The 9,914-nt window shown below is 34.4% G+C and overlaps 1 pseudogene; it reads left to right on the forward strand.

Annotated features, from left to right (window-relative positions):
• The window catches only part of LOC129083554 (myotilin-like), a 104,035-nt pseudogene extending 96,238 nt beyond the window's left edge, over positions 1–7,797 (forward strand).
• Positions 7,798–9,914: the final 2,117 nt, after the last annotated feature.

Raw genomic sequence — 9,914 nt, forward strand, 5'->3', positions numbered from 1 at the left:
ATCTCCGTATCATTATTTCTCTCCTACAATCCCACTCTGTTGGGTGATTTCCTTATCAAAAATATGTTAAAACTTTTATCAGTCAGGGTTTAATTCCAGTGACAGAAAACTCCTTAGGTATTTTAATAAGAAAGACATTCAGTGCAGGGAATTAAGTGACTGAAAAACTGATGGAAATACTGAAGGCCAAAACCAGATTGTCACACAGGTCGAGGACTAATTCCCACAACCATGAAGCGGCCATTCACTAGGGCAGCAACTCCCTCTGAAGCCGCACCATAGGAGCTGATGATGGAATCAAAAAGCCTCTGCCAGAGATGACTGCCGACTCCAAGAATACTGACAAATATGCCATGGAACAGGGCTGCAAAAACAGTACCACTGAAATTGGGATGAAATGTGACCTCTACAGCATCCTTTTCCTTTCAATTATCCTTTTCATCATCACTTTGGGGAAAATCAGCTTCCTCCTTTGGGCAGAATACACAGTCCCTGAAGACAGTAGTTGTTCTTTTCTAAACCCTTCTATTTTATTTAGGGAGTTTCTTTTCCAGATATATCAGCATTTGATTGAGTGAGGTCCCCGAATGTTTATCATACAACATCACAGGAATTCTAAGGGGAGAAAGTGTTCTCTGGTAAACAAGTAAAAAGACAGATAAAAATATCTTAAGAGAGTGAGAGATCAAGAAACAATCCATATCTGGAAACTTAAACTTATATTAATGGATTCTATTTCTGTTTCCTAATAATTGGGCAATATAAGAAAGACATCTGTGACCTGTCCATTTTATACACTTCTTTCTTAATCTTTTCAACCACTTCCATCCACTACCATTGTAGGTATTCTTATCCCAATTTAATAGATGAAGAAAATTAATCATAGTAAGGTAAAGAGATTTGCCCATTTTAACAGAAAAGGTTAACATTCAACACCAATTATGACTGTTACCAAGGCTCTTCTGCATGTAAAATAACATCCATTTTTATGTTAAGAATTTATACCAGTAGAACATTAAACACTTCGAGCTTTGTATTGTTTAAAACTATGAAAGAAAGGTAAATGGAAATAAAATGCTTCAGTAAATATAAAGGTAATTATAAGTATATATTATTGTAAATGAATAATTTACATTATTTCATTTATATAATATTTCATTACATATTTAAATAGTATAGAGAGGATGATTTGTCAAGTAATCAAGTTACTCACAGGGGAAAAGAAATAGTATTTCACATTGTGGACAATTATTAGTACAATGTGTACTTTTTATTCCCTTACAATTGCATGTTCCCTTTTGTCACATCTGCACAAGACAGACTAATTAAAGTACATTAGCTGCTTTGTGGAAGGGACATTTGGCTCTAATTAACATTAGACAATAAGAAAGGCAGTTTGCTTTATATTACCATTCATTATTTGATACACTCATACACACATACAAAGTCTGTGCACAGAAAGACAACTATGTGAAATGTTAGAAAGCTTCTCAATTTGGAGTTACACTCAGCCTGCCTAAAATATAAAAAATGTTTTATGCAGAAAAATTCCTTTCTTCTCTTTGACATTTTAGATAGTTGTGTGGCATTCTAATACAAATGATTTAAAACCACAAGTCAGTTTTATAATGATTACTCCAAAAGTGAATTGGGTAATCAAAGCCACCTTGTGTTCATATATCAGAAGCAGAATCCAGAACTCACAGTGTATATATGTTAGGCCTTAAAGAAGCAAGACTGACACCTTGGACTTGACTAATGCATTTTGGTGAAAAAGAAGTTTATATTATAATTGAGTACGTTTTCAATTAAACCTATTTTATAGAGGGTAGGAATGCATTTAGATTACCTGCATGATAGATTACAGTAATCTTATTCCCCTGGCAGGGGTGTATTGACCATGTACATTAGTTAGCTTTTGCTGTATAACAAACCACTCCATATCGTAATAGTTCTTTTTCCCCCATGGGGAAGTTTCTTTTTTATTATTTTTTTAATTAATTTTATTTATTTTTTCTATTTTTTAATTGTTCAAATACATTTGTCTCCAATTTTCTGCCACCACTTTCTCCTACTCCACCCACCCCCACCTCCTACCCTCAATCCTTCCCCACTTTGGCTTTTTCCATGGGTCCTTTATACACGTTCAGCAAAATGAAAAGGGAACCAACTATATGGGAAAATATATTTACCAATGATGCCTCGTACAAAGGTTTGATCTCTAAAATATATAAAGAACTCACGACTCCACTCCAGGAAGACAAACAATCCAATTAAAAAAATGGGTAAAGGACCGGAACAAACACTTCTCCAAGGAGGACATACACAGAGCCAGAGACATATGAAAGGATGCTCAGCATCACTATTCATCAGAGAAATGCATATTAAAACCACGGTGAGATACTACTTCACACAGGTCAGAATGGCCAGCATAAACAAATAAACAAACAAGTGCTGGGGAGGTTGTGGAGAAAAGGGAACCCTAGTACCCTGTTGGTGGGAATGTAGACTGGTACTGACACTGTGGAAAACAGTTTGGAATTTCCTCAAAAAGCTGAAAATGGAGCTGCCTTTTGACCCAGCAATTCCATTGCTGGGATTATATCCTAAGAATCCCAAAATATCAACACAAAAGAACCTATGCACCCCAATGTTCATGGTAGCACAATTTAGAATAGCCAAGTGCTGGAAGCAACCTAAGTACCCATCAATAAATGAGTGGATCAAAAAACTATGGCACATTTACACAATCAAATACTATGCAGCAGAAAGAAAGAAAGAGCTACTACCCTTCACAACAGCATGGATGGAACTGGAGAGCATTATGCTAAGCGAAATAAACCAGGGGGTGAAAGACAAGTATCATATGATCTCACCTATAAGTAGAACCTAATCAACAACACAAACCAGCAAGAAAAATATAACCAGCAACATTGAAAGAAAAAACAAACTGACAGTAACAAGAGGGGAGGAGGGAGGAACTAACAGGGAAAAGAAGAGGAAACGTCAAATCAAGGAACATGTATCTTAATAGTTTAAAAATAACAACCACTTATTTAACTTATGATTCTGTGATTTGGCAGTTGGTCTAACTTTACCTGGGCAATTCTTATCTCAGTGGAGTTTACTTACATGTCTGAGCTCAGCAGTATATCCAGTGAGAAATGCTTATGTGGAATGACTACGGCTGGGACAATGTTTCTCTCTCCATCATCCCTCGCTCTTCAGTAGGCCAGCTGGAACTTGTGTATATGACAGCTGGGCAAAGTGGAAGTGACGCTGGACTCCTGAGCCTAGGCTCAGCATTGGCATTCTGTCATTTGTTCTACATTCTGTTGGCCAACCAAATCACACAGCCAGCTTATATTCAAGAAATAGAAAAAGTAACTCAATTGGATTCACTCCTTGATGGAAAGAAACCCAGAGCCACATTGAAAGGGCATGAACACAGGAGGACTGAAGGGTTATGGCCAGTTTTTCAGTCTGCTTTAACACCCTGGAAAACAAATTCTGTTGGTGACGTGGTTCTCTTGATACTGCAGTGTCCTGCTAACAAAAGTAGGCCTCAGAAAAGGGAGTTGTATACATTGCTCTTCCCATTCCCAAAATTTTTTTCAATGTCACTTCTGGCTCAATATAAGTATCTGCTATGACTCCTTCATGAGATTTCCTTCTAACCACCTTAGGCTACTGTTCAGCAGTTCTACATTTTCATCAATTTAATTTATTTGACATCCAAATCTTCAACTGAAAAATTTTTAAGTATGCCCTTTCTGCTCCCCAAAAGTTGATTCCCTGAGAATCTCTTATAAAAAGATTTATAAAAATTATTATGTGTTTTTCAGGTGGTGCTTTCATGTAGTATTCTCTTTTTCATATCTATAGTATTCTATAATTTACTTTATACTTTGAGATATATTCTCTACATCTAAGGTCTTCCCTGCATAAGATTCATTGTCTTGAAAATGTCTTCCATAATTAGCTACACTTGATTGTTATCTGCATTTTAATTCACTTAAAAAGTGTATACACACACACACATGTGCATATATCAGATGTTTTAAATATTTGTTGACAGTGATGATTTTGTTATCTTATCTTCATTATAGCACCCTGTAGGACAAGGATCACACTGCTTCCATTGTAACATTTATACAGTTTACTCCTCTAAGAATCTATCAATAATTGTTATTGGAACTACATTGGTATAGAATTCTCTCTATATATGTGTATGCACACACATGTACATATTAAATACATATACATATATGCATATACCTATATATTATGCACGTGTGGGTAAATGTGCATAGTTATATAGATAAGTAGAAAAATAAGTAGATATTGACACTTAAATTACCCATTTGAATGTCATATATAACTGACATTCTTAAAATTTCAACATATTCATAGACTCATAAAATATTTTATTTTCCTCTTTTCACATTTGCATATTACTGATTAACAGTAATCAGTTATATATGTGCATAACTGTGTCCATGGTAAAATTTTAAAAATCATTTCTGGTAATAATGATAATAACATTTGCATTCTGGAATAGGGAGTTAATAAAGGACAAGTAAATGTGGAATGAAAGTAATAAGACTCTTGAACATAAATTTACTGGCTTAAATTTTTTAACTTAATGCACCATACATAAATGATAATGAGAATAAAAGTTATATTCATCTAGATTATGCTAGAAAAAAAAGCATCTTTGGCTAATTTTGAATCTGTATAGCTAAAGAATATAGGTGTTATAATAGTCATGACTTTCTTATACTCTAAAGCAATAACAGTTCAAATATTAAAGTCCTTCACAAATCAGACATATTTATTTATTTAAGATTGGGAAGGAACACTATATTTTTTAAATATTTTATTGATTTATTTTTAGAGAAAGGCAAGGGAGGGGGAAAGAGAGGGAAAGAAACATCAATGTGTGGTTGCCTCTCATGTGCCCCCAAATGGGGACCTGGTCTACAACCTAGGCATGTGCCCTGACTGGGAATTCAACCTGCAACCTTTTGGTTCTCAGGCAGACACTCAATCCACTGAGCCACACCTGCCAGAGCAGGAACACTATTTTTATCTTTATGATTTGTAGTTACATATCTCTGATCACTTAAACTGTAACTATTGCTTCCTTCAGTGATACTGATAGAGTAGTTGTTAAGAGCAGAAGCTCTTGTGTCAAAAGATCCTTGGGTTAAATCCCTATTCTATTATGTAAATATTTTTGGAGGGTCGATTGGTTAATGAAATTATATTGGTTTCAAATGTATAATTCTATGATACATCATCTATATACTGCATCGTGTATTTTTGATAATAAGATACTATCTTGTGCTCCATTTTCTCATTTGCAAAATATGAGTTAAGAATCACACCTATCGTATTGGTTATGGCTAAATGAAAAAAATGAACGCGTTATAAAAATGGTGACGATGATACAACTCAAGATGATGACACAAACATCAGGTAAACTCCTCTAACTTTCCTGTGTACCATTGTATGTGTGTGTTATAGAAAAAAATCAGTAAGTTTTTCTTAGGCTTCTTTTATAGGCGAAATACAGGAATTAAAATAACTACTTCCTGGTATTATGCATGTACAGTAATATGATAATGTGTGTATAACCTAGAATGGTTAGCTTCCTAAGAACAAAAAATCTTAAAGCCAAATTGTTGTGGTAGACTGTATTAGCAGGGTATGTAGTGCGAACAAAGTCAGGTGACCGTAAACAGTCTATGGCATGCACTATAAATATCCATTTGCCACAATGGCCATGAGAGTTGGAACATGGTGTGTAGTATGTTTGGACAGGGCCAGACAAACAGATAGTAACATTGGTGGGTATGTATTCTACCATTTTAAAATGAAAAAGCCACATTCACAGAGCTTGACATGTCCAAGGGCATCCAATTAGATCTTCTGATTCCAAAACTCATGATTTTATTCCTCCACTACCCTACCCTTTTTTTAACACATACACATACAGCTCAGTTAAAACATTTTTGTTTGAAACAGATATAAACAGAACACTTAGTTTAAATTAACCTCTTATGACCACTGACATCTACCTCATAGTGCTAATCTGTTTTCACTTATCAGTATATGACAAAAGAAATAATTGAAGTGTTTTTAAAGTAAACATTGCAAGGTGCCTTGGGCATTTATAAATCAAAACATCTGTATAATATTTACAAACTCATAAAGACAGAAACTTCTATCACCCCCAAATTATAGCCCATTTGTATAATAAAAAATTTACAGGATTTAATGCAAACTTCTATATACTCAAATTATTTTTAATTGCATTTTAATAATTAGCCCTGTCAGGCACTTGACTTTAAGTGTCGTACGGGAGAGTCCATCTTTTCTGTTTTTAAAAATTATTTTTGCTTCGATATTGTTTAATTAGTATAAGAATTCTCAAGACAGTCGTGTATATAAAAGCATACATTTTGCAGAAACCTCCAGCTTCTTTAGCCGACCAGTCTTCCTTTACCATCCATCCCCCCAGTATGCAGAGCAAAGATTTCCAACTCCTCTGCAGTGAGCTTTCACATCATTATGTTCTCCTCTGCTTTCCCTGCTTCTCGGCGCCCTCTTTCTGGTTCCAGCTGGGGCCAAAGGGTTGCAGCCACTTGTAATCAGCCCACAGGCAGCTTCCTTGTCTCCATATTATCATCACAGCATGACAGCAGCCGCAGAAGTCCTTCCCCTGTGGACTCCAACAATCACCAGTAAATGATAAACCTTCCCAAACTGCAAAAGCTATGCCAAGGGCTCCTGATTGTGAAATACAGGATCCCCCGCCCCCGCATAAAAAAAAAAATTTTTTTTTTGATTAAAGATAAAGATTTGGAGAGAAAGCTGAAATATAAGGAAAGCCTTCTTCATAGTGGAAATCAATAGCTAACATCTGAGGAGATGTCATCTCGTAAACTGCTGTGTCAAGCTCCTATGACAGTGAGGCACAACATTTACCATAACACAACTCAGAACATGCACAACTGCAAGTTACTATGTCACCAGAAGTAGATCATCCTCAAAGGGAGATGTGAATGATCAGGATGCAATCCAGGAGAAATATTATCCACCACATTACATTCAGTGCCGGAGAACATGTCAACTGAAGAAAGAATATTCTGCAGAATGGACTTCAAAATGAGTGCATGGCCAACTCTGATGTGCCCTGCTATGTAAATGGAACAACAGGTAGCAGATGATTTTCACAAAATGATAATGTCTTAGAATGGTTTTCATTCACTCATATTTAAAGTGGTTAGATCTTCAGATGCTGGGACTTATGCACGTGTTGCCAACAACACTACAGGGGAAGCTGTTGTAGCTGGACATCCTTGCAAAAGAACATAGAGGAACACCCATCTGCAAACCTCAGAGCAAAAATGTGCTTGAGGGAGACTCAGTGAAGCTATAATAATATACCAGATCTCAGCTGTAACTCCACCAAAGTCAATCTGGAAAAGAAATAGTGAAATGGTACAATTCTACAATGACCATGATAACTCTGATAAAAGATGTAAATAAGGAAGATGTGGGGTGATAAACTACTATCTGCATTTAATGAAGCAAGAGACCACCTGTGACATAGTATTAGATGTTACAGCTCCTTCCAACCAAACTCTTCCAACTCCTAAGCGGTAACTTGTTCAGTCAACTTTCAGAAAACATTTATCATTTAATAGGAAATGTTTGGATGTGAAACAAGCTTTTAACCCAGAAGAAGGAGACTTTCAGTATCTGGCAGCTCAACCTAGATGCTATTAAAGTGAAAAATGTATATAAGTTTACCAACATTAGAAAACACAACTACACTATTAGTAATAACTTTGATGAATTATTTGAAATAAATGCATGGCTATAATAACACATTATGGCTTTAATTAGTTAACATTGGGTTGGTGAAAAAGTTCATTTGTTTGTTTTTTTGTCTTTTTCCTAAGATGGCTTTTAGAAGTGCTTAGTTGTCTTTAACTTCATTCAAAACAATTTTGTTAGGTTGTATTGTAACAGCTGTCATATCGACATGCATTTTAAAAAAACATCAAAATTGGTGAATTTTTATGTAGTCATTTTGATATTGATGAGAGAAGAAAATACGCAACATTTTCAGCATATTATACTTTATTATTTCAAGGATGATAAAAACTCAACTGAAAGGCAAAAAAAGATTTGTGTAGTGTATTGAGGAGGTGCTGTGTCTGATTGAAGGTGTCAAAAGTGGTTTGCAAAGTTTCGTGCTGGAGATTTCTCATTGGATGGTGCCCCACGGTTGGGTAAACCAGTTGAAGTTGATAGTGATTAAATTGAGACATTAATTAGAACAATCAATGTCATGCCATGTGGGAGACACCCAACATATTCAAAGTATCAAAATCTATAAAAAGTTATTGGCGAAAATGAAAAATGTGCCTTTTATTTTTCAGAAAGAAACCCAGTTATATAGCGTTTTTGGCCAACACAATATAACTGACATACACATATCCACATACACATATGAGAGCTGATTATATGCATATGTATGTGTACAATCATTTAAAATATTAAATTTTAATATTAAAATTATAAATGTATATTATATTATTTATCTTTTAACCCTCGTATATTCTAGCTACTTCTCTGGTTTGTGAAGCCAGCAGAAAATCTGGGTTTCTAATTGTAGAAGACTATATTCAAATGTAAGATTTTAACATTTAAGTCAGGCACATTTAACAATTACAGTTTATGGATTAATATCAACTTTATAAAAACACACCTAACACTTCCAGTAAAGTTTACTGATACTGTTTTTTAAATACTGTTTAACCTATTTTCTATTATAATTACTAACATGATAGAAATTATCTGAGTGTTCCATAATTTTATTTCAAAAGGGAATATCATTTCAAATATTAAAACAAACAACAAGAGCAACAAGAAAATACATTACGCCTTACACCAAAACAATTAGCTATTTATCTAAGACATCTTTTAGGGCGAATACCCCCCAAGGAATTTTGATTAAGTTTAATGTTATCTCTGAGTCTGAGTTTTGTCTTCTTTCAACTCTATTCATAATTTTCCTTCTACTTCCTACTATTTTATTTTCCATCAGACTCATTTTACAAACAAAGTATATTTAGAGAGCTTTATAAATTGTAAGTTTAAGTTTTCAAGTTAAGAAAGCTAAGGAAGAACTTAGGAGGAGATTAAAGACAGTCAATTAGACACCATCCAATTCTTAGATTTGCTGACTCAGCGTTATTACATCAAAATGTCAGCTTTTCTTTTTTGTCTGCAAAAATGATATATGGTTGACTTGCTGAATCAAAATATACCTATATTTAATTTAATTTCTAATTCAAAATGAAGCATAAAAAATGTACATTTTAGCTGCTAGGAGAGAAGGTAAGATTTTAATGTTTAATGGGTCAGACATTATTATGCTTTTCATTTAGTATCTTATTCAGCTTTCAAAAAATCTTGCAAGATAATTGTCATCCCCACTTTACATATGAAAAACAAGACTTAGATAACTTAAGTCATCTGTTCAACCAGACCTATCACTGAAAGTGCTAAGATTGTTTTCTGCCTGACATGATTCAAAAATGAGTCTTAAGGTCCTGGCTAGGTACCTCATTTGGTTAGAATGTCATATGACCCAATGAATGCATAAATAAGTGGAACAAAAAATTGCTGTTCCTCTCTCTCTTTCTAAAATCAATCAAAAATGAATATTCTGGTGTCATGAATCTCTCTTAAGACAAACTTAAAAATTTTATTGGGTTCTTAAGGTCATATTTTCAAAATACAGTTATAATAGTTCTGGCTAAAATTCAAAGGGCATTGACAACCAAGGAACTTGTGGAAACTCAACGTTTTGAGTTATATTTGTAGATAACTTA

Source organism: Pteronotus mesoamericanus, unplaced genomic scaffold (assembly GCF_021234165.1).
Source record: "Pteronotus mesoamericanus isolate MK-2021 breed Mesoamerican mustached bat unplaced genomic scaffold, CSHL_Meso_final scaffold_167, whole genome shotgun sequence".
Classification (NCBI taxonomy): domain Eukaryota; kingdom Metazoa; phylum Chordata; class Mammalia; order Chiroptera; family Mormoopidae; genus Pteronotus; species Pteronotus mesoamericanus.